Below are 25,952 nucleotides of genomic sequence, written 5' to 3'. Positions count from 1 at the left end.
CCCCCGCTTGACGAATCACCACAAAACTTTTAGGGTAGGAGCGGAGCGAAGCTGGCCAAAAGTCTGGTAAATTTCGCGAAGATTCGTCAATTGGCGCCAGACTTATTGGGAATAGAATGTTGCGGATTTCCTATGGAAAATAGGTCCTAACTATAAATATCTACTGGCGACCGCCAGTAGATAATAGATAAATAGATATAAGTGTATACACAGCTATATACATGTATACACTCACATATGCATAATTTTAAATTGTTTTCTACATTTTTGTGGGGGGGACCCCACAATTCTTTATTTTTATTATTATTACCGTATTATACTATATCCCTAGCCACCCCTAAACCCTAAAAATATGTTTATCACCCTATACCCCTACCCACACCAAACCCTAAAAAAATTACCTAACCGCCATATGCCATAAACACCCCTAAATCCTAGAAATACCCTTACCACCCTATGCCCATACCCACTCCTAAACCGTAAAAATACCCTTACCACCCTATACCCCTACCGCCCATAACCTTAAAAATGTCCATACCCCCTGTACCCCTACCTATGCCTAAACCCTCAAAATACCCATACCACCCTATACCCCTACCCACGCCATACCTCAAAAATTCCCTTAACACCCTATGTCCTTACCCACCCCTAAATCCTAAAAATACCCTTATCACCCTAGGCCCCTATCCACCCCTACACCCTAAAATACCCCTACCGCACTATAGCACTATCCATCCCTAAACCCTGAAACATATATACACACACATCCAACATACATATTTACCTTAACTATACTTACCATGCGTGGTAAAGGCACCAAAAATGTCATGCGTGGTATAGGCACTGTGCCGTAAAAATATTGTTGTACAGGAAGTTTCCAAGCTCAAACTGTCTGGTTATCAGAATCTTAGGCTAATGTGTTTAATTATTTGTTAGTCGTCTGCTTGGTGCATTGAGCTAACATAACTTTGATTAATGTTCATCGATCTGCTTGTCCCAGAAAATGAGAGTAGGTAATAGCAGATTGTGTTAAACAGATTTATTATATAATCTCCATTAAACAACGCCTGGTCTGTTGACAGGGAAATTGGACTACAGGAAATAACTGCCATTTATCCTGGAAAGAGTTCAATAAAATGACATTCATTTGACATTAATTTGATTTTTGGCCAAGATCAGGTGCCGTCCTTCTGGCACATGTCGACAAGTGGAAGCTCTGTATACGATTAAGCTAATGACTAATACATCCCTGTGTCTAACACGAGATAGGAGCCGTATGAATTGACTGGGGATTCATTTTGTTAGCTTAGTGTGTTTATATCAAGCAAACTTTAACTGCAATTTGAAAGCAGAAAAGTAAATTGAGTGATTATTCATGAACAGCCTCCTGGAAGTACTTTTAGGTCGAGGCTTCCCATGATATCCAAAGGAGAGGCATGGAAATACGCCCACAGTCATGGACGTCATTTGGGGTTCGCCAACAGCCGTCCCTGGCTTGCCCCTTGCCACCCCTGACACTGCCTTTGTGACCCCTAGCCTCAGAGGTGGAAAAATGAGTGGCAGGAAAACAGTGTCAGGAACCTTATGTACGTCCGTTAGTACCCACTCTCTTTGTTTTCAGTCAATTTTTTTTTTACAGTAATAGTGAACAATGTTACATAATTCACTATTAGTGTAATAAAAAACAGGGTACAATTAGGTGGAATATGATCTTCCCTGGCAGTTTAGGTAAGAATAAAAATGCTTTTAAATGTATGTTCTATGTGTGCTTGCGCGAGAGAGTGTGGGCAAGTGTAAAAGTGTGTGTGAAAGCATGTGTGTGGGTGAAAGTGACAGCCAAAGAGCGTATGATGTCACTTACGCTACCCATGGCATTTTGGTGAATTGACGTCCATGACACTATTGAGCAAATGTTTTAGAATAGTGCGTCTTCTGCTACTTTGATGTAGTGCATCAATCAGAAAATACCAGCATTTCAGTGCACGTGTGAAATTTATTTTCGTATTCAGAAACATATCTTAAGTAGAAGTACTCAATACAAGTGGTAGGAGACAGACAAATGGGTAGTTTCAAAAGAGAATTTTGAAGTAACATTAGCACGGATGTATCCAAGGTGAACTAACCATGCAGGTTCAGGTTTACACACTGTGAGAAAGCTGAAGTGTTTGGTTGGGGGTGGGTGGGGCTGCTCTAAGGCAGGGGAGGAGTGGCTTGACCACTGCTGAGGGTGCTGACTGTTTGCGCACTCTGCTTTTGGCCTCCCCATAGGCGCCTGGCTGGTCGGCGTCCCGACCAATCACAACGCTGCCGTTGCAGCGTTGTGATTGGCTTAGGGGAGGGGAGGAAGGCTGCCTGCTTTCAGTTCCTGCCGGAGGCTGGCGCGAAGAAGAGGCCCAGACGATACAGGACCGGCCGGCAAAGGTAGGTTAACGTTTTTATTTTTTATTTAAATTAACCCCCCGTGTGCAATCCCATACCCACGCGTGGTCCCCCCCCCCACCCCCGAGTCCTGCTGGCCACGATTGTAACCTCTTTTGCAGGCGATAATTGGCAAGTCTTGGGAAACGTCTGTTAAATACAGATTCTTGTGGACCTTCATAAAACCACTTGAAGACAGTTAAACTCAGTGAGCAAAAAGTTTGAAGAATATGCCCGAAATCCCTCAGAAAAACAGGCACAGAAAGTAAAAAAAAACCTAAGCAGCAGAATGTCCCAACATGTCTGATACTCAAAGAAAAATGGAATGATACTCCTGTAGTTTTGGCTTTCATTTTGAATAAAATTGCAACATATTTGGAATTCTAAAACAATACAGGAGTATAGCTGGAACCTGCATCTGTCACATTCCCATTGGAAATCAAATGCTTAATTATTTTCAAACTGTAACATGTATATTTCTGCAGAAATTACATGCTGATGGGCATTTTCTAACTTCCATTTCTGCTTTTCCAGGGGGAAAGAAATGTCCTCATGTGTAAGCCTCTACCTTACCCTGCCACCAGTGTTAGGGATGCTCCCCCCTTTCCTATTCGGAAACCACAATGGTCCCAAGTCACAAATTATTTATGGCCATAGGAATCCTTTAAAGGATGCAAACGTCTCTGTTCATGCCGAACAGCTATCCAGAAAAGAATACTATTAAGCAAAAATGGTCTAAGTACTGCATAAATGCACATCACAATTGTGTACAATTATGCAGTAGTAATCCCCATGCAAGTGGTGGGAGTGGTAGATTCAAGGCATGGCTTACCAAGAGAGTTTGTGAACGCCATAAACCTAGTGATTGCATCAGCATTCACAAACTTCTTGCCAACCCTTTATATGCCTGGAAATGGTCAGTGGTTTACTTCAAGGAAGGGCAGAGCAACTCCATTCTAGGGGGGTGGAGTGATGGAATACCCTTAACTTTTTAGAAGTACATGTTTTCTCCAACGGAAAATGTTATATTCACGGATTAAAAAAACAGAAAAAGAAATCATATGTATTTCCAAAGCAAGAAGCTTTTAACCAATATAGTATTAACCCTGCTTCTAACACTTCCATAGGGAAATGTCATATTATATTCTGAGTAGTTCACACCTGGAAAGCTGTGATTGGTATAACTTTCCCTGCACATCACTGCCCATGTTTGTGAATTCCCATAAGTCATACATTTACATATGTGTGTATGAGTAAACGTATGAAGTGCAAATGTACAACTTTACTTTCTGAATCGAGCCCATTTACTCCTGCACTTGATAAATAAATACATGACCATTGTCACGTCGAGACTATCCTCAAAGGTGTCTGAAAAGCCTCAAACATGTTTGCTTGTGGGAGTTCACCACCTTTTGTAGGTGGCAATTACTGGTGATGGTCATTTCCCCATTCTGGTGGAATTGTTCAAATGAGGAAATCCACCTGTAAGTACAAATTCCCATGGTGTGAATCAGTGAAGTGGATTTGCATCATTAGTGAAGGTAGTCGTTGATAGATAAAGGGTAGTGAGAAATCTTACCCTGTGACATGGAAATGCTCTTGGAAAAATTTGGATTGCCCCATACAACTCTGAAGTTCTAGAACAGAATCCCGACATTAAATGAACAAACCCCGATGTATGCCCCACTCCTTCCATACTTGAATACTTAACAACTGGACAATTGTACGGGAGCAGAGACAGTGGGAAACAGCTACTCCTCAAGGACAATAAAATCACAAGTGTAACCGATAGAATAAGATGGTCCACTGGATGGACAAATTTTAATGTATGGTGCCTTGACCTGCACCTTTTCAACAAAATGGGGAACTAATGAGACAGAAGCCAAAGCTTGTGACCTAGTAAACCAATTGTTCACTCTTGGCAAGAACAACAGACCGGTTATGTACCAATATAGAACCTTACACTCAATGGCGGAGATTAGTTTGACCGGTTTTAAAGATAAATGGAATATGGATCTGGAGGGAAGACTTGATGATGGGAAATGGAAGTGGGTACTGGAATATGTCCGTAACGTTTCTAGAAACATGTACTTCAATATATTCTGTATAATTATGCCTATAGGATCAATCTGATCTCCAACACACTTATCAAAATGCAAACAAAATCAACATTGGCATGCCCCAGATGCATTGATATAAATGCTGGATGTTTCCAATCGGTATGGCAGTGCCCAACAATTAACAGGCATTTGAAAGAGGTCACAGGCATGTAGGAGAGGTCGCTGGAGTGGAGACCTATCCACATGTGCTCACTATTTTTTAGCTTGTAATAACTTCTTAAGTTACAAAAAGCAGAAAACAAATTTCTCTGTTTGGACTGCTTATTGCCAAAAAAGACATTAACATTGTGTGGCACTTCCCTGGCTGCCTTGTTGCTTGGCCGATGCAGCAAAAATTTGAAATGTTGGGCCACAAGTGAGAGTGTCAGCCTCCAGTGCAAGGAAAACAATGGTCTACACAGTTGTCCCCTCATCCACACATATGACAAGATTCCATCTGCGTTCTAAACCACGGACACATAAGGCGTGATGTAGATACCACTGTCCTATGCTAACATGAAAGCAGATGCTGTTTAAGAGTAACAGAAAAACACACGTGCCGCAAGACGGACATGCGCCATATTGACTACTCCCCATCAGTCAGCTAATTCGCCGGCCTCTCCACCCTGACACAAATTTACAATAGGAGATCGTTGGAGAAAGGGCTTGCATACACTGACATCCGAACAAACATGACCACACACCGCCTGAGCCACGCCCACAATGGCGTTTTATTTAACAAGAGTATTTAATGTAATGTTCTGTACTGTCTTTTCAATATACACATGCCCTTTCAAATTATACGAGTTGGCTAATACTTGTCACATTTTACAATTCTTGTTATGATAACCACAAACCAATATTGCTTTGCATAATATGTACTGCATGCTCGAATGCTTTGTTTAACGTACAAGCAATACAAATTGTAAAAAAAAAAAATGTTTGACCGTATTTGCATAACTACGTGAAACACAGCTGGGGTATTATTGTTGCATGGCTAGCCATACTTAGTGGAATTTCAACTAGATGACTTGCTGGCTACAATATCCACTATATGGTTTATTCCAAAACCAGGCACAGTCTGAGGTGGAAACCGGAGACCCAAAGATGACAATGGCCTTATAAGCTGGCTCTGTTGTGCGACAGATATAGTTTGTGCCATGTCTTTCTTGGAAAAACAGCTTCTTTAATGGTCTGTCTAGTTGATTATTACACAACAAAGTTGAATTTTCCTATGTCCTATCCTTAATTGCTGGCTGAACAAGAGACACATCTTGAAAAAGATGCCAAGGAAAAAGGTTAAGACAAATGTATTGCTATTTTCGTTGCCTTTATGGTACATATTCAATACATTTGAGTTTAGTACTCTCCCCAGCAGTGTACATCAGTCTGTCTCAGTTTTTTAATTGGGTGCCATGCAAATGCCTGACGAACTCGCCTCATGGGCACAACGCTCTATACAGAGGCAATTACAATACAACACAATAGTACCGGCAGAATCTCACTGAGTGTCACAGTGCTCTGGTGCTAGTATGAGTGATGGCTTCCTCAAAATGGACATGGTACAATACAGATGTTGCTTACCTGCAGTCATAAAGAGGCTGTGAAGATAGACTCCTGAAAAAGTACCTCTCAATTCTGGTCTAGTTCCTTACTTAGTTGCATTGCTCAGGAGATGGTCTAGCAAGAGAAATTTCAATGGGTGGCTTCTGACACCTTTAGCAACTGTTGTGGGGACAACATGTACAGGCAAAATACATTGCACACTGTATGAACAGCTGAATTATGGGTTGATCTTAATGCAGTAGAAGAGTTCCATGACAAGCCCTAATCCTGATTTGAGTCGTAATCTCTAACAAAATCTATCTCAGGTCTATAGATATATATATAAAATCTATGTCTACTTTATTTGTGTACTGAACTCAATACTCATTCCTAATGATGGGACAGATAGCCAAACTGGCCATGTCATAGTGCTACACTTTCTTTTAGCAAAATAATCCTGCACCAGGGCCAATTTTAGATGTACTAACCAGGCACAGGGTAAAAATAACTTTCACAATGAGACCCACAGACTGCCAGCCTCCTGAAAATATAAGAGAGGTTTGTCGGCATGCTTCTTTCTACAGGGTGTCAAATGCAAGATAGAAGGCCTACAAGAGACAGAAGACCTACTTCTTTTTCGGCTTTGATTTTTCATTACACTGTTCTATTATTCAAACTTGTTAGGTGCTCAAATACCCTAAGGTGTCTTGGCGCTGAAGTGAAATGCAAACCCCACTGGATCACGGCCTAATTCTGGGAAAACCAGGTTTTAAGGCTCTTTCTAAAAGATGATAAAGAATTTGCAGATCTAATGTGCATCGGGAGAGAATTCCAAAGTTTTGAGGTTCCATAACTCAGGCTTCCGCCACCCCAATTGGGAGTACAAAACCTGGGCACAGTCATGAACCTGGCATCAGTAGAGTGAAGCTGACTACAAGGGTGGTACCACTTGAAAATATTTGTTAGAAGGTAGGTCCTGTATTGTTCAGTGCTTTGTAAGCCAAGCACAAGGTTTTGAACTTAACGTGGCTCGCTACCGGAAGCCAATGAAGCTTCCAAACTTCTTTGGAGACTGATTGGTATTTGGGCAGATTCAGTAGAATTCTTGCGGCTGCCTTTTGTATCATCTGCAACCTCTTTTGATGTTTACTTTGCATGTTTTGATACAAACCTTTGCAGTAATGAAATTTAGATAATACTAGTGCAGTCACAACCGTCCTCCTGGAGTTAATCGGGATATAAGTAAGGATTTTCTTTATTTTCTTAATTAAATAATAGGTGGCAAAAACAATAGCATTTATCTGATGTGAATAGGACAATTTGTTATCAAGGAGAACTCCTAAGTTTTTAGCTTTGGATACCAGTTTAGGCAATTCCTCTAACTCTGCAGGCCACCATGAGGCATTCCATGTAGGATAGAGATTGCCAAAGATCACAATCTCGGTTTTGTCCGAGTTAAGCTTAAAACAATGCTTGCTCATACAGCTATTAATTTCTAGCATACAGTGTTGAAACCGACATGAGGAGGAGGGTTCATTTTTATAGGCAGCCACCAAAATCTGTGTCTCTTCTGTGTAGGATGTCAAACTGAAACCAAATTGTTGCATCAAGGGAGCTAGTTCCGACACATGCATGTTAAAAAGTGACAGACTTTTAAAGATGAGCCCTGTGGAACCCACAAGGCAACACATAAGGTGCTGATTTAAAATGGCACCGGGATTCCTCTTCCCTAAAGTTACTATGCTCACAATGATTAGGGTAACATACAATTAATATTGTTTGAGCATCTAATGCCCCCTGGAATGCTAACTGCTAACTGCAAGGCCAGCTGCTTCGCCGTGCACACATAGCAAATGGCAACTGAGTTCCTTAGTCACATAGTAACTCAATGCATTGAGACCGGCTGAGCATCCATAAATCATTCAGATTTTACCTTTTCAATCCGAGGACAGGGACATACCTCTTGCGCTCTCCTGTACCCTGTGGCTGTCAAGGTGTTCAGTGAGTGCATTGTGACTTGCAACATCAACTGCAAATTGCAATGCACTTTTGTACCTTGCAAATTGAGAATCTGCATTTATTTTCAAAGCAAGGAACTGTGCACCAACATGATTTCATGATTCACAGATTAAAGTAAATCTCTCCCAATGTCTCTTTCAAGTAGCATTCCAACATTTGATGGAAAATGTGCCTTTCTTTTCAGAAATGTATTTGTCAGTCTGTCCAACACTACCTCCCGCTCTCTCATACGACCGTAAGTGGTGAAAAAGAAATATTTTACAAATTCAATTGAAATAGTGTTTCTAAACTTTTTCCACACAGAAATACTGGCTAAATAGTTTTCTGCCTTCAATCAATGCAGTGTTGCTAATTGCGTTTCTTTTAAATCAAGTTTTCTCAAACAAAATGGGCAGCCTACCCCTGGTGGAAAATGTAGCTTTTATCTCATCTCATACATTCTTTTGGTGTTTCCTGTAATATATCATGTTATGTTGCTTGTCTCTGATAACCACGGTGGAAAACGTATTTTCGCCTCAAACACTCACACCTCACACATTTAATCTGTGTTCACTGTAAAGGTTACTCTTGATTTGAGTTCCGTGAAACAGATGCTCGTGTTTTAAAGCGATCAGTCTATGTTGAGTCTATGCTGACACCAGGAGAGCTACCATCCAAAGGTCGACTATATAGGAACAGGGGGTAATGCGGCCCTTGAGAAGTGCACATGCTTAGACTTAACGTAGATCCTTTTTCCATTTATGCAAACAGAATATTATGGCACTAGCCTTTGAAACATGCAGCAGGAATATTCCTACTAGGTGGCACCATGGCCCTCCATTTACACAATAGGGGACAGTGTGGTGAGATCAGATGTCAGTAAGTGGTTGGTTTAATTTGGGAAAGGGCTAGCTTTAATAACCTAATTAACACACCCTAGTTGGGCCCCAACACACACCTCAGTGAAATTCTGCTGAACCCCTAGCAGCTGTGGCACAAGCAGAAGGCAGTTCCCCAGAGAAATTCATGTTAAGTTAGAGCAATGACAACAAATCGAAGCAAAGAAAAATACCACATTAAAATTCCCAAACCAAGTAAGAAAAATAGAGGAAAAATGAATGTGCAGAAAGTCACTAACAAGATCAAAATTGTGTATGGGAAACTGCAGATATTAATTGTAAAGTTTTAAGGCAAAAAAGCACCTAGAAAAAGTATAGCCCCAAAGTCAGTGTTTAGTTGGAAGTTAACCAAAACCTAGATGCATTTTCTGTCCAACCGAGTTCGAGTGGAGTTTGTGTAAACCAAGCAAACCTCGCCAGTCATATTTTTACCTTGGAACAAAGTCAAAGTCAAAGATTACTTTATTTCGACCACAAAGTCATACAAATAGACACAATAAGGTGAAAGAGCACATTTTAAAAACAGATATAAAATAGACAGTATGGTATGATTCAACATAAAAATAAGAATAAGTTACAGAGATAGGAATAACAATCAGTACAGTCGATGGGAACAAGAAGGTCAAGCAAGAAATCATGTGAATCAATGTGTTAATCATAAGTAACTACCATACTAAAGTGCATAAAAGTTAATCCAGTTCACAACAATGACCGTCACATCAAGCATTTGGTCCTTTTCAGCCATAAGGCATGCCAGTATCTAGATAAACCAAAATCCACAAGTCTGCTTGTGTCCGTGCTTAGCAATCTAAGCACCTCCAGATAGTGGCCGGAGCCAACAATTTTACAAAGTGGAAAAATCCACTTGGCCCTCAGCAATTTATATATCGGGCATAGGAGATGAATAATAGATTCAGCACTAGCATTACAAGCAGGACACTGATCGTTATTCTCAGAGTCTGACCTCCAGTTTTTGCAAAACGTTTTAAGCGGGAGTGTTTTATAGTGGAACTGAAAAAACAACTTCCGAGCCAAGGGAGGGACAATTTCATCCAATGAGTCTTCAAAGCGAAGTACACATTTAAAATTAAAAAAAATTGGTGGTCAAGCTACCCTTGGCATCAAGTGCAATTTGTAGGGATGTTGCTTCCCAATACCGTTCCTTCAGCACAGCTCTCGAGATGGTAACCATACTTCCTGGGTCAAACCTGTACCCCATCATTCCAGGCCTCTCTAGGAGAGCCCTCAGAGCTCTAAACCAGGGGACATATTTAATAATAGGAAATTTCATAAGCTCACAAAGTAGCTCCCGGTATGGGCGCAATTCCTCCACAGTCCACAGTCTGTGCCAAAACATCAAGTGCTTATAACTAATTTTATGGGCCAGCTGTCTGTGTGCCAAGTCAAAATAAAGCGGGACTAGAGGCGTGCTTCCTGGAAGATTAGTCAAAGATCTAAGAAAATGATTTTCAACAAATGACAAGGGAGCAGTTGTACCAGAGCCCCAAAGATCTGCTCCATAAAGTGCACCCCCCCAAGATTTTCATATTATAAATTTCCAATGCTGGCGCTAACTGCCTTGTAAAAGTATTTCTGTGTATATTTGCCAAATTTGCAGTTTGAAGGATAAGTTGCAACTTTACCTTATCATTGTGTTGATCCCATCTCAATGTGGGAGTTAAAAGAATGCCTAGATAATCAGAAAAAATTCCACACGCTCTAGCTTGCTACTGCCAGCGAGGACCTGTTTTTTGTTTCGTTTGTCCTTACCCTTCCTAAAAATCATGTATTTTGTTTTAGTTTCATTTAACACCAGGCTTCGTTCCTCGCAAAACAGAATAAAATCATTTAAAAGCTGGTTGAGACCTTGGGTAGATTTAACATTTAAAAGATTGTCGTCAGCGAAGAGGAGGGCTGGAACTCTTCGGCTGCCCACCTTTGGAGTGTCGCACCCATCCCTATCTAGCCACTTTATAACGTCATTAATAAAAAGAATAAAAAGAGTAGGGGCAAGGACACATCCCTGTCTCACACCACAGTCCACAGGGAAGATGTCCGTAACTTGGTTGTTCTCGCCCCATCTGACCTGTGCTGTATTAGATGTGTGGAGTCTAATTAAAATGTCTAAAAGATTAAGTGGCATGCCTAATTCTTTGAGAACCCTCCATAGTTTTGCCCGGGAAACTAGATCAAAGGCAGACCGCAGGTCTACGAAGGCCACATAGAGTTCCCCTCCCTTGATATACACTTCCTTCCAATATAAGCATATCAAATGGAAGGTTTGGTCCAGGGTAATAATTTTGGCTCGAAATCCTGCCTGAAGGTCACTCAAGATTTCAGACTCTGTGATCCAGTCCTGGAGTCGAGCTAGTATCTGCTTGCAGAAGATCTTTTGTGAGGAGTCAATAAGACTTATCGGCCTAAAGATTGAGGGCTTTGTTCTGTCCCCTTTTTTGTAAATCGGAACGATCTCGGCATTTTTCCATGAAATAGGTATAGGACTACCCCTAAGAATGGAATTTGATAGTATGTTTATATATCCCGACCCCATAGGGCCACATCCTCCTTATAAAGATCATTAGGGATTAAATCAGGCCCTGGCGCACGGGCTAGGGTACAAGAAGCAATTGCAACTCGGGTCTCCTCTAGCGAGTTGTGAAGATCAGTTACATCCAGGGCCTCATCAATCAGACTTACGTCTTGACCTACAGGTGCCTTGTCCCTAGATTCGTATAGGGTGCAAAAGTGGGTTTCCCAGGCCTCCGGTTGAACCGTAAATTCCAGATGGCACTTATTATCCTTTAACCAGTACGCTGCCAGACTCCAGAACTTTTTTGAGTCCCTCGCTAGCAAAGCACTCCTTAAAGATGACCAAAGATGGGCCTCCCACTCCTTTTTAGCTTCTTCAATGGTTTTTTTATACTTAGCGCGGCAAAGCATTATATATGGGCGAGATTTTTGCTTTACTGCCTTTAATAATTCCTGCTTTGACAGCCTACATGCCTTTGTATACCAGGCTCCCTGCTTATTTTGTGCATAATGGGGATTTATTCTCTCTCTCGTGTGCGACTTCCCCTGGCTACCCAATAGATCCAGGATTTCTCTATTGAGGAGATCATGACTCGTGCCTATCACATCATCGACCTGCTCCATGGTTGATCTAGCGGCTTTCTCAAGGTATGCGGAGACCTTCCCCTTTACTGCACCCAAGACGTCCGGGTGGGCCTCAACCCAGTTCCACTTGATTCTCATCTGATTATTAGCAACTTACAGGAGCCCAATATCCGGGCAACCCTGGTCTATGGTCCACCCGGATGCTTGATTTGTAAGGGTAAGAGGGAGGGCGTTATGGACACTATCAGCCCTTATGACCACTGCCATGTCCAATACAAGATGCCAATAATTTAAGGATACAAGGCAGTAATCAATTCTGCTTTCCTGAGCGGTCCTATTAAAGGTAGGGTCCCCTTTTGCATCTGATAGGGTCCTGCCATTGGTAGCCCTCAGGTCATGTTGCAGTGTAAGTGCCAACAGCTGCACTCCACCTAACCGGGGGCAAATCTAGTTGCGGAATCTGCCATTCACTATCCCATTCATCAGTTAAATCGGGGGGAATTGAGACCAAAGGCTCGATTGTACAGTTCAAATCCCCACAAACCAATAACTGAGGTTTATGGGAACATTGACTTAGTGCAGTGTCAAGAATGCGCAGATTATCTGTCTCAACCATACCTTTCTGTACCCTATTATAGACATTAAATATTCTAGTTCTAATGCCACTATTGGTGCTAACTTCAAGGGCTAATATGTCTTCCGACTCTACCTGCAGCTGTCTAGCTTTGCACCCAAGTCCAATGTTCACCCAGACTGCTAGACATCCTGAGGGTCTCCCTCTCTCTTTTCTAGTGGCGTCTTTGGCGTAAGTTGTAAAGCCAGTTCGATACGGGCAAGAAAGACTCCACGTTTCTTGAAATAGAATGATATCGAAAGAGTCTATAAATGAACACCAATCTAGGTCTGCTGTGAGACCGGCCTCGTGGCGTGGGCCCTCCCGACCAGCAAGCCACCCTGCAACCGCACCGATCCTCGATGTCACAGACTTCTGGCCGCCATGGCCCAACATCCCGATGGCCGGCCAGACCCCCAACACGCATGCCCGGCCGAGGGAGAGAGAAACCCCCCAAGCCAGACCGAGAGGCGCCGACCCTGTCACACCTCTGATCTCTTCCCCAAGGAAGGTTTCGATCGGCCACCAGGCCCCCGGTGAGTGGCCGCCTCGCCTGCTGGGTGTCTGGAGTCCCTCCCGGACCCACCTGAACAGATCAAAGGGCCGAGCGACAGGAAGCCCCGACACACCGCCCCCAGGCACCAAGACCCCTCTCGGCGAGGACTCCGGACTTCAAAGAGGAGGGGAAGTATAACAAGGGGTGCGGAAGGGACGAGGGGCAGAGAAGACCTGGACTGACGAGAGCCTGCTGACCTGGTTGCGGCTCGATCGCTCCCCGAACCGAAGAACGCTACCCGAACTCTGAACCATCTGAGCCCTGCTGACGCTGTCGCGGCTCCCCGAACTCTGAACCATCTGAGCCCTGCTGATGCTGTCGCGGCTCCCCGAACTCTGAACCATCTGAGCCCTGTTGACGCTGTCGCGGCTCCCCGAACTCTGAACCATCTGAGCCCTGCTGACGCTGTCGCGGCTCCCCGAACTAAGAACCACCTGTGCCTGCTGAGTGACTCGCGGCACCCTCCTCCAAGAGAATCGGCAGAGATTGCCGAGAGAAGCAACAACCCCCCAGCTCGAGGATTTAGAGCTGTGCGCAGGATACTCCACAGAGACACTGATTCAAAGACTGTCCCGCTACCCATCATACCCCCATTACGAGATCGCCGCCGCTTGTGGCATTAATTCCATACCTGTCTTCCGGATCATAAAGATCCCTTACAACTAACGATAAAGTATACTGTCTTACGAAGAACTACTGTGTGGTGTCCCTCTATCAGAAGAGTGTAAGCGCAGCGTGTGCGATCCTAGGTACGAGACCCTTCCAGGAAGGGCCTCCCCACTCTTGCTCGGCCTAACTCTGGGAAGGGTGGGTCCCCGGGTGGTCAGGAACGCAGTCCGCAGCCTCCCCGGTGAACGCCTTCCAACATTTGGTGGCAGACGACGGGATCCGAGCCAACACCTAGAGATCGTGCAGTAAACGGCTGACGCACTACCAAGAAGAAATGGAAGGAGAAACCTCCCTAGGTGCCGCAGGTACCAACACGAGCACGACATTCCAAGAGGACCAGTTGGAATCTTATACGCACCGAGAACTGAAACAATTTTGCAAAGACCTTGGAATCGCTACCACCGGATTAAGCACGAAAGAGGACTTCCAGGGAGCATTAAAGACCTGGGTCGAGGCAGGAGCTTCCCGGGCACAAACAGAAGGAGAGCCGCCAAACGAACCACGAAGCACCCCGGGGAGGAACGGCGCCCCCGAGGGGGGCCTATCCCCAGAGGAGCTAGCGGACCGAGAAAGGGGTCGCAACCACGAACTAGAGCTGGCAAAGTTAAAAATCGAGGGAGAGCTGAAACTGGCCGAAGAGAAACTGGCGGTAGAACAATTACGCCTACAAGGAGAACTTGAGGAGAAGAAACGACAGAGAGAGCACGAAGAAAGAAAACTCCAACTTAAACACGAACGCAGCCTGAAAGAAATCGAGCTCAAGGCTAAAAGTGAGGAGGCCAGACCCTCGGGAACGCAACCCCTCTCCTCCGTCGTGGAACCAAAGGTCTACATCCCCAAGGATGTGGTGAAGGAATACTATAAGAACGACGACATCCAGCAATGGTTCAAGGCCTACGAAGTCGCCATGACCTCCCACCGAGTCCCGCAGAAAGACTGGGGGGCTGGATTGTGGGGCCGGTTCCTGAGCGAGGGGAGAGATACCCTACTAGATCTACCCTCCTCGGTGCTGAACTCCTACAGTCACATGAAGGAGGCCCTAGTAGCCAGATATGGGCTCACCCCCGAAATGTACCGACAACGATTTAGAGACTGCAAGAAGATACCCGGTACCACATGGGTGGAGTACGTGAACTTTTACAGCCGGGCCTTGGACGGGTGGATCAAGGGCAGCAAGGTCTCCACCTTTGAGGAGCTGTTCAACCTAATCGCATGGGAACACTTGTCCGCCAATTGCTTTGTGGAGTTACGCCAGCACCTCCTGGACAGCAAATTCACAGACCCTCAAAAACTGGCCGTCGAGGCTGACCGATGGGTGAACACCCGGGCCTCACGGGGTCCCGTGGGAGACTACGGTCGCCACAGTCACGGACCCCCCCGCCAGAGGGGCGGAGGGAATCAAGGCCGACCAAGAGAACTCCCGGGGGGATCCCAGCACAGTCCCCCCAGAGGACAACCTCCACCCTTTCCAGCCCCACCTCCGGCCAGCACCGGGCCACCGGGGAGGTCGGGGCCCCGAGTGAGGATCACCTGTTTTCGCTGCCAACAGACCGGACACTATGCCAGTGACCCTCAATGTCCCATGTACCAACGACCCGCCACGACCACCCCGCCGGCTCGACAAATGGCCTCCGTAGCCCTGGGGGAAGAGATGGAAGACTCCGAAGAATGGGAACCAGCCCCAATGGCCTTGGTCTCCCTAGGGGACCGAGAGATGGTCCCCGGAACATCCCTGCCCGCCAACACGAAGAAGTACCGACAGCAGGTGACTGTCAACGGTCACCGCGTCGAGGGCCTCCGGGACACGGGGGCGAGTGTCACGGCGGTCCACTGTCACCTGGTCTCCGAAGATCAGATCCTGCCCGACGCCTTTTGTCCAGTCATATCGTCAGACAATTCCGAGAGCCTATGCCAGATGGCCCTGGTCCCCTTCGAATGGGGGGGAGTCACCGGCAAGTTGAGGGTGGCAGTCCGAACCTCCCAGCCCATAGACTGCCTCCTGGGCAACGACCTTGAGAATTCCCCGTGGGGACAAGTGGAACGAAGAGCCCATCTAGAGATGATGGGCCTACCCGAATGGGTATGCGCCACCACGCGCTCTATGACTCTCAGAGTGCCTTCCTCCGCGGGAGGTGAGGCCATTCCGCTGAACACAGTCACCATCCCCGAGGTCCGGGATGCACTACCCGAGCCCAACGACCCCCTTCCGGAAGAAGCGACCATTCCCGACGATGGGTCGGTGCCTCCAGATCCTGAATCCCTGACCGAGCTCGGAGACCTGCCAGAGATGGCCCAGTGGCACTGTGAGGGAGGTCCCTCCCGGGAAGAATTCTGCCAAGAACAATCCACCTGCCCTTCTCTCATTGGACCCCGACAGCAGGCCGAGGCCCAAGCAGCAGGCGACCGGACCGGAACCCACTGGGTATACTGGGAAAACGGCCTCCTGTACAGCGAACAGAAGTCGGCCGAGTTGGGATCGGCCCGAGTACTAGTGGTACCCCTGCGCTTCCGAAATCTCCTCCTGGGCCTGGCCCATGATGTACCCCTGGCCGGACACTTAGGCCAAGATAAGACCTACCAGCGACTCGTCACCCACTTCTATTGGCCCAAGATGCGAGCAAATGTGGAGGCCCACTGCAAGTCCTGCCTCACGTACCAGGCCAGCGGAAAGAGTGGGGGAAGCGCAAGGCTCCGCTACAACCCTTCCCCGTCGTCAGTACCCCTTTTGAGCGGGTGGGAATCGACATCGTGGGACCGCTGGACCCCAAGACCGCCCAGGGCCACCGGTTCATCCTCGTCCTGGTGGACCATGCCACCCGCTACACCGAAGCCATTCCCCTCCGCACCGTGACGGCCCCCGTGGTAGGCTGGGCCTTGATGGGGATCTTCTCCCGCGTGGGGTTCCCTCGCGAAGTCGTGAGTGATCGGGGCACGAACTTTATCTCCAAATACATGAGGTCCCTATGGCAGCAGTGCGGAGTATCGTACAAATTCACCACCCCATACCACCCCCAAGGGAATGGCCTAGTCGAGCGATTTAACAGGACACTGAAAGGAATGATCATGGGCCTCGAAGAACCCCTACGCCGGAGATGGGATGTCCTCCTCCCTTGCATCCTGTTCGCCTACCGAGAGGTTCCACAAAAATCTCTGGGGTTCAGCCCGTTCGAACTACTATACGGACACCCCGTCCGGGGACCCCTGAGCCTGGTCAAGGAGGGTTGGGAAACGACTCTCCGGGGGACCCCTCCGGATGTGTTCCGATACATCTTGGCACTCCGCAACCAGACCCGGAAATTCCGAGAACTCGCAGAGGCAAACCTCGAGGCTAGCCAGGAAGAGATGAAGCGCTGGTGTGACCAGAATGCCACGCTGGTCGAGTTTCAGCCGGGCCAACAAGTCTGGGTCATGGCCCCGGTGAAACCCTGCGCCCTCCAAGACAAATGGACTGGACCCTTCAAGGTGGTCGAGCGGAAGAGCCAAGTCACCTATCTCGTCGATGTGCAGTCCCCGCGGAACCCCCTCCGGGTCCTCCATGTGAACCGCCTCAAACCCCACTTTGTGAGGACGGAGTTGAGTTTACTCCTGGCCACCGACGATGGGGCTGAAGAAGACACCGAGCCCCTTCCAGACCCCCTGGGGGCTAAAGAGACCGATGGTTCCGTGGAGGGGGTGAGACTGTCAACCGCCCTCACAGTCCAACAGTCCGACGACTGCCGCCAGCTACTAAGGCAGTTCACGGACCTCTTCTCCCTAACCCCTGGGGTCACCGACTGGTGTGTCCACGACGTGAACACCGGCGACAGCCCGCCAGTGAGACACCGGGCCTACCGGGTCCCTGATCGGATCCGAACCTGCATCCAGACCGAGGTAGCGAAGATGTTGGCCCTCGGGGTGATTGAACCCTCCGACAGCCCCTGGGCCAGCCCGGTAGTCCTGGTCCCGAAAGCGGCTGCCCCTGGTGTTGCCCCCGAGCTGAGGTTTTGTGTGGACTACCGAGGACTCAATGCGGTCACCCGAGCGGACGCTCACCCTATCCCCCGCGCCGACGAGCTCATCGACCGCCTCGGGGCTGCTCGCTACCTCAGCACCTTCGACCTAACTTGCGGATACTGGCAGATTGCCCTCACCGAGGGAGCCAAGGAGCGCTCCGCCTTCTCCACCCCGGATGGGCACTACCGATTTAGGGTGATGCCGTTTGGAATGAAGAATGCCCCGGCCACCTTCCAGCGGCTGAACAGGGTCCTGTCCGGACTAGAGGGGTTCAGCGCAGCGTACCTCGACGATATAGCGGTATTCAGCTCTCAATGGACCGAGCACCACCAGCACCTCCGACAAGTCCTGCTGGCTCTGCGCCAGGCCGGCCTCACCATCAAAGCCAGCAAATGTCAAATTGGACAAGGCTCCGTAATCTATCTGGGGCACCAGGTGGGAAGCGGGCAGGTCGCCCCCCTCCAGCCAAAGCGCGACGCCATCTTGTCCTGGGAACCCCGAACGACCCAAACGGAAGTCCGGGCCTTCCTGGGCCTCACCAGTTAGTACCGGAGGTTTATTAAGAACTATGGCAGCATCGCAGGCCCCCTCACAGAGCTAACCTCCAAAAAACACCCCAAGAACATACAATGGACTCCCCCATGCCAGAAAGCGTTCGACGCCTTGAAAGCCGCTATATGTACTGCTCCGGTACTTTAAGCCCCCGACTACGCCCAGGAGTTTGTGGTCCAGACGGACGCCTCGGAACACGGCATCGGGGCAGTCCTCTCACAGTTCAATGACAAAGGCATAGATCAGCCCATAGCCTTCATCAGCCGAAGGTTGCTGCCCCGAGAACAGCGGTGGAGCACCATTGAAAGGGAGACCTTCGCAGTAGTCTGGGCTCTCAAAAAGCTACGGCCCTACCTGTTTGGAACACACTTCCGAGTTCAAACAGATCACCGACCCTTGCGGTGGTTGATGCAGATGCGAGGAGAAAACCCCAAGCTGCTACGCTGGTCCATCTCCCTCCAGGGGATGGATTTCACTGTGGAGCATCGCCCCGGGAGGGACCACGCCAACGCGGACGGCCTGTCCCGATTCTTCCGCTTCAGCGAGGAGAACCCCCAAGTGGATGGGTAGTTCTCCCCGCCTTTCAGCTGGGGGGGGCACGTGTGAGACCGGCCTCGTGGCGTGGGCCCTCCCGACCAGCAAGCCACCCTGCAACCGCACCGATCCTCGATGTCACAGACTTCCGGCCGCCATGGCCCAACATCCCGATGGCCGGCCAGACCCCCAACACGCATGCCCGGCCGAGGGAGAGAGAAACCCCCCAAGCCAAACCGAGAGGCGCCGACCCTGTCACACCTCTGGTCTCTTCCCCAAGGAAGGTTTCGATCGGCCACCAGGCCCCCGGTGAGCGGCCGCCTCGCCTGCTGGGTGTCTGGAGTCCCTCCCGGACCCACCTGAACAGATCAAAGGGCCGAGCGACAGGAAACCCCGACACACTGCCCCCAGGCACCAAGACCCCTCTCGGCGAGGACTCCGGACTTCAAAGAGGAGGGGAAGTATAACAAGGGGTGCGGAAGGGACGAGGGGCAGAGAAGATCTGGACTGACGAGAGCCTGCTGACCTGATCGCGGCTCGATCGCTCCCCGAACCGAAGAACGCTACCCGAACTCTGAACCATCTGAGCCCTGCTGACGCTGTCGCGGCTCCCCGAACTCTGAACCATCTGAGCCCTGCTGACGCTGTCGCGGCTCCCCGAACTCTGAACCATCTGAGCCCTGCTGTCGCGGCTCCCTGAACTCTGAACCATCTGAGCCCTGCTGACGCTGTTGCGGCTCCCCGAACTCTGAACCATCTGAGCCCTGCTGACGCTGTCGCGGCTCCCCGAACTAAGAACCACCTGTGCCTGCTGAGTGACTCGCGGCACCCTCCTCCAAGAGAACCGGCAGAGATTGCCGAGAGAAGCAACAACCCCCCAGCTCGAGGATTGAGAGCTGTGCGCAGGATACTCCGCAGAGACACTGATTCAAAGACTGTCCCGCTACGCCCCATACCCCCATTACGAGATCACCGCCGCTTGTGGCACTAATTCCCTACCTGTCTTCCGGATCATAAAGATCCCTTACAACTAACGATAAAGTATACTGTCTTACGAAGAACTACTGTGTGGTGTCCCTCTATCAGAAGAGTGTAAGCGCAGCGTGTGCGTTCCTAGGTACGAGACCCTTCCAGGAAGGGCCTCCCCGCTCTTGCTCGGCCTAACTCTGGGAAGGGTGGGTCCCCGGGTGGTCAGGAACGCAGTCCGCAGCCTCCCCGGTGAACGCCTTCCAACATCTGCCATTAGCTTATTAATCCCTGCCACATTCCAAACCAGAACCTTAAGGGGGGGGGTGAATGCGACATTGCAGCTATCCGAACCTCGGGGCTAATTTGTTCCCCTAAATGCAAGCCCACCCCGGTCCCAGATTCAGCAATAGGAGCACAATCAATATTAGCAACTGCATCTGGTTCCGGGACACAAACTAGGAAAGAAAAGTTTGTGACTGGGGATCTAGATTCACTGGAGCTATTGCCCACGCAAGTGCTTTGGGAGATTTGCTTTAGGGGACTGTGAGGGGCATGATTATCCATGTGTGAAAGCATTTTCGATTCCTGAGGTCAACTAAACCTATTCCCATCAGCCCTATTCAATAAGAGGGACTTGCAAGGGGCCCCCTCCAGCTCGGCAAGACACATAGCTTCCCGTGGGGCGCAGATGGGGACCAAGGAAATTGTAGGTAAATCATCACGTAGAGGACTATACCTAATGGTTATGCTGGAGTTCTTGGGAGGGATCTTACGGGCCTCCATGGAGTGCAAACCAGTGATAATGGCAGCATCATGAAAAGTAACCTCAATCATGTCCCGGGTGGTATTTGGCATAGATAATCTTCTAGCCATTCTAATATCTTCCCTGATTAGTGAATAGCATTGGCGTGTATGTCTAAACCAGCGTGTGATCTTGTTTATAAGGGACTCCTGATTTTCGGAGATTCTCCCATTATGCTTGGGAACTTCCATAAGGAGTACCCGGGAGGGGCTTTCCTCCAATCGTGGTCTCACATAGACACCCACCCTCACAAACCCCCTTGGAGGTCCCCACCCCTGGGCCTGCATGATAGGGGGGCCTACATCATGAGCAACTTCACCTCTATGAGCATCCTTACCGATATGGGGTAAAGACCTGGGGGTGCCCTTCCATTTGACAGCTGCTGATGAGAGTCACCCGTAGGGAGCATTGGGTTTAACAATCTAGTATAGATAGGGTCTGTCATATTTTTACCTTTTTACTTTTTAGAGTTCAAATTCACTTAGGGGGGCAAGCTTCAAAGCTAAAGCCAGCAAGGATCTCTGAAATTCGGGATAGTCACTGTCAATATTCCATTGAAGTTGTTGGCTTTGACACCAAAAGGACAGAATGGGAGAAAGATGGATTTAATTGTCTCCAAGTTCACTTCAGCAAAGGAATGGGTTTGCTGCTTTGCACCAGTATAAGGTTTCACCTTCTGACTTAGTCACTTTTTTGGGGGTTTTGAAAAATCCACCAGTGAGGAAGAGATAAAAGCCAAAGCCAGACAGAACTCCACAAGGCAGAATATCTTTACTGTGAGAACACACTGAATGAGATTTCATGGCAACAAAAATCTCTGAGCAGTAAAAACCTAGTTTTCTTGCATGCTAAGGTTGTGCTCCATCTGCGGGAAGTCTTGGCATCCTGCCCTGTCCTCAACAGGTGCTAAACATTCTGGAAATGTTCTTCCTGGTCAGTCTTCAGCACTAAGTTTAATAAGGGAGGTTTCTTGGGACCAAGACACACTATATCCAGGGCTCCTACAGGCCAAGTCCTCAGAATTCAGCTGAGTCTTCTTGAAGTCAGGGGCGCTTGGGTATTTTTGTGTCCCTGGAGTAGGCAAACAGGAGGTCAACCCGAGTTATCTCATTCCAGCAGGCAAGCAGTATCTTCATCTGTTTTCTTCCCAGGTCCAGGAGTGTTCTGATGAGGTGATCATGGGCTGCCAGTTAATTCTGAGCACTACCAGTGATTGCAGAATTTCTTCCATTCAATTGAAACAATTTTCTCACAAATTACCAACCTCCTTTTGCAGAACTTCCTCCCTTTTTATTGCAAACATTTCTATGATCCCTAAAACATATAAAGGAGCTCTGGTCATTCTACTAGCCACTTCCCTATGGAGATGAAAGATAATACTCTCTTGTCACGGCCAAAACTTGTCATACCTCCTGCTGGGACTGGAGACAAAGTCTGGGAGAGCTCAGAGAAGGAATGGTTACAGTTTCTAGCAACTCAATTTGGCCTCTCTAAGTGGAAGGAAGAACTTGTAAGGCTGCCTAAGGCTGCCCTTTGTTCGCCCAACTAATGCTGTTTCCCTCCAGGAGCCCTGCATGTTTGACACCACCCCTGCCTCCTAGGACCCAGCAACCAAGCTTTCATATTACAGAAGCAAGGTTGTTACCAGCCTGCCAAATATGTGCTTTATTCTACTGGACTAGGGCTGAGAGGCAAGACAGTCCTAAACTGGTTTTCTCTCAGGCAGTACAAAGTACACCTTCTTAAAGTAACATTTTCCTACCATTATCAAACACTTGCTTTCACCATTGAATTAGATTTCTGAAAGAAAATGAAAAATAACTTTGAATAAATATTGTAGAATGTTTCCTGGCAGAAATATAAACCAATGCTTTTATTTGTAGCCAAGCCCGTTCCTGGAAAATTAGCTTTTACCTACACAGAGAAAACAGCTTTTGTTCAATTATTCACCATGAGAGCATATTATTCTGAACGTGTAATTTGCCACGTGCTTATATATTAAGCACCCACCCCTGTGCACTTCCAAGAAACATCTTGGGGTGACATATCTAATATATAAAAATAGGCCTTAGTACATTGCAAAGGCATTTTTCCTTACAAATTGTTACTTCTGTGTCTTTAAACTGCAGCCCAGCCAGAATACAATGGTGCTCCTTGATGCCATATAGTTTTTGTCATATATGTGCACACTGCAGCCCATATATGAAGTAATTTACACAAAATTGGTGCACTTATTTTGCTGACTTACAATGGCCTTAATGAAAAGTTATGTACATCAGTTGGTTGAAATCAACTTTACAGTACGGTTTTAGGGGTAGATCACATACACTGTGGCAATAAATAGCAATGTCACATTCCAGAGTAATGACATCAGAAAAAATGTTAAAAGCAAAAATTCCAGTGTTGTTATATAGAAAAGGCAATTTTGCTACAGGAGAGTTAGGTGAGACCATGTGTATGCAACTGTGAAGAGTACAGCAGCAGTCTGGGGCAGGGCCATTGATGTGTGGCCATAAAGTGATGCCCTGTAATGGATTAGACCCTTTAGAAAATGGAGCCTGTTGCTTTGAGACCTACTGAATATGAGCATCGGGGTAGAGGGGCAGATTGTGTGACACCGACTATGACGATAGGCTCTGCAATACAATTAAATTAAACTAATGAATACATCTATTTAATAACAATGGGAATTATAACAAACAATGATAAAAGAAATTAGGACTTTTCGGGACAGTGACATATTCAGCCGAAATCTACCACCTGGACAATCTGTCGAACTGCTGGTATAGAAATGTTTTCATAGTTCCCAGGAACATGGCCTGCTCATGGGGAAAAAAAGACAACTTGGACGCTGAAGAGAAACCAGAGTCTGCCTTAGGAACGTTTTAAGAATGAATCCGTGCTTTCATAACTAAGGACAGAAGACTTCGATAAGAGGCAATTTTGTAAAAAAAAAACATAACTGGATCGCCTCCCCCGGAGACAAGTCAAAGAAAAGCGCACCATGCGCGGGCAATAATCATTATCATCAGATAAAGGCGCAAATCGAGTTATTCATGTTTAATGCAATCCCTGCGGGCAGAACATGAAGGTCATTGAAATGAAAACGGAGAATTACAACGAAAACGATATTTGCTAGAAGATATTATCATTTACTCCACAGGTTAAAATAATTAATCAATTATTAAAAATGGGGATAATTTTTTCCCAAACGTATACAGCTCGCCGCAAAACCTGAGCAACTGCCTGCAGGTGAGACTGGTCTGCATGATGATTAGACATAGAGTTGCAAATATACACTGACGTAACACCTCAGAGGCAGCAGGGCGGGTGTGACTTTACGGCTCGAATGCTCGTGGGCTTCATTACTGGCAGTGGGCGCCTCTTGCTTACAGAATGAGCATAGGCTCATTAAAAAGATGCTCGATTTTCTTTATCTATGTATTTAAATGTTAAACAGTAGGGGGCAACGAGGAGGCCAGTGGACTCGGATTTCTGATTATTGCTGCATTTACTAGCCAAATAACTTGCACTGGGGCCTGTGGAACCCATGCTACGCCACCGAGAGATGCCCACCGGTCTCTGTATATGGACGAAAGTGACTATGCCAGAAGTGGAAATGAGGCAACATCAAGTAAAGTTGCATTCTATACAAGAAAAAGCAGATCAAATCAATTTGTTTCTGTTTGGACTGATTCGAAATTAATTAAACAGCTTCCTCAGCCCACATCTACATAAAAATGTTTGTACGATACAATTGTAGAAGCGCTGCAAATCATATGACAATATCCATCGCTTATAAATTAACTCATTTAATGAGATTTTTTTAAAGAAATCATGGTCTCTTAGTACCTAAAAATAAAACGGATTTTGTACTTGTATCTACTTACATAACTATAAAGCATTTGGCCCCTTTAAAATACAGAAGACATGAATTCTAAAAAATAAACATACTCGCACAAGTAGAAATATAACTGCAAATCAATCGGCACAGACACTTTTATAAATCACAATATATAATCACAATATATAAGCAACACCTAGTGCCCAGCACCCTTGAATATTGTTCGCACCATTACTTCGACATACAGCATCTGCCACTGTTACGTTTTCTATTTGTTTTTCCTCTTAAATACATTACAAGTAAAAAAAGCAACGGGAAGAAAACCACAAGAGCTCAAATATATATCATATCCCTTAGAAAAAAAAAACATCTGAACAACTATTCAAGCCCATGCAAGAAGGGTGTGGGGAACTCTCACTGAGGGCGAGTCTATCTACTCTGGGAGAGTTTGCTTGTGGATCTGTCATAGTCAGGCCCCAGTCAAAACCAGACATACAGCAATTAGCACAAGATCCAAAGAAAGGACCTTTATAGTGACTTTAAGGTGTTCATATGTGCACGAGACACAGGTAAAGGGAAATTCTTCAGAGTGTACGGCGGTCAAGGCAGTGTGACCATTTTGAGGCGGCTACTCCCTTGAGGAGAGAAATCAGGAGAGGTATGCACGCTTGTGTTTGTTCCTACGGACACCCTTCCAATAGTGGATTTATGTTGTCTGTCTTAGCTGTTTCTTCCTTTTTCCTTTGGTTTTGGCTTTGTTCGCCATAAGTTGGCAGGGTATGCTCAGACGTTGAGTCCCTTGCTCACTTTGCCACTGGATTCAAGCAAGCCTGGCTGAAGACGGCTGAAATGCCAGAAACCGGTCCTAAGAAGCTTGTTTCCGGTCCAGGGAAGACATGGCTTGGCAGTTCGGGCTGGACTGTTCCCATGAGGCACAGGGTCAGACTGATTTGCATATGGCCATGTCTGAACTGAGGTGGCAGAGTGGGCTAAAAAACGGTGATGGATTAAACCCAGATCAGTTGACTGGGGGTGAGTGCTTGCAATGTTCAACACTCCGTCCATCATTTCCTTTGGTTTTTGCTTAGCTGTTTCTTGACCATGTGCGAGTATCCCCAAGTATCATATACTATGCAAAGCAACCTGGATGCCGTGCTCACCAACCCAAGCTGCCAAATCATTCCACAGGAAAAGGGAAAAAGTTTAGACTTGGACCAATTGACTTGTAGACGAGAGTGGTGACCAAACGTGTCCAGGGTCTCCATCTCCTCCAAATATCTTACTCGCGACCATGCTGTCACCATTCTCTCAGATATCATTACCCATACCCGCTGCTTTACCTTTGAC

Source organism: Triturus cristatus, chromosome 5_2 (assembly GCF_964204655.1).
Source record: "Triturus cristatus chromosome 5_2, aTriCri1.1, whole genome shotgun sequence".
Taxonomy (NCBI): Eukaryota; Metazoa; Chordata; class Amphibia; order Caudata; family Salamandridae; genus Triturus; species Triturus cristatus.
The sequence above is the reverse complement of the archived record's forward strand: the minus strand, read 5'-3'. Positions refer to the sequence as shown.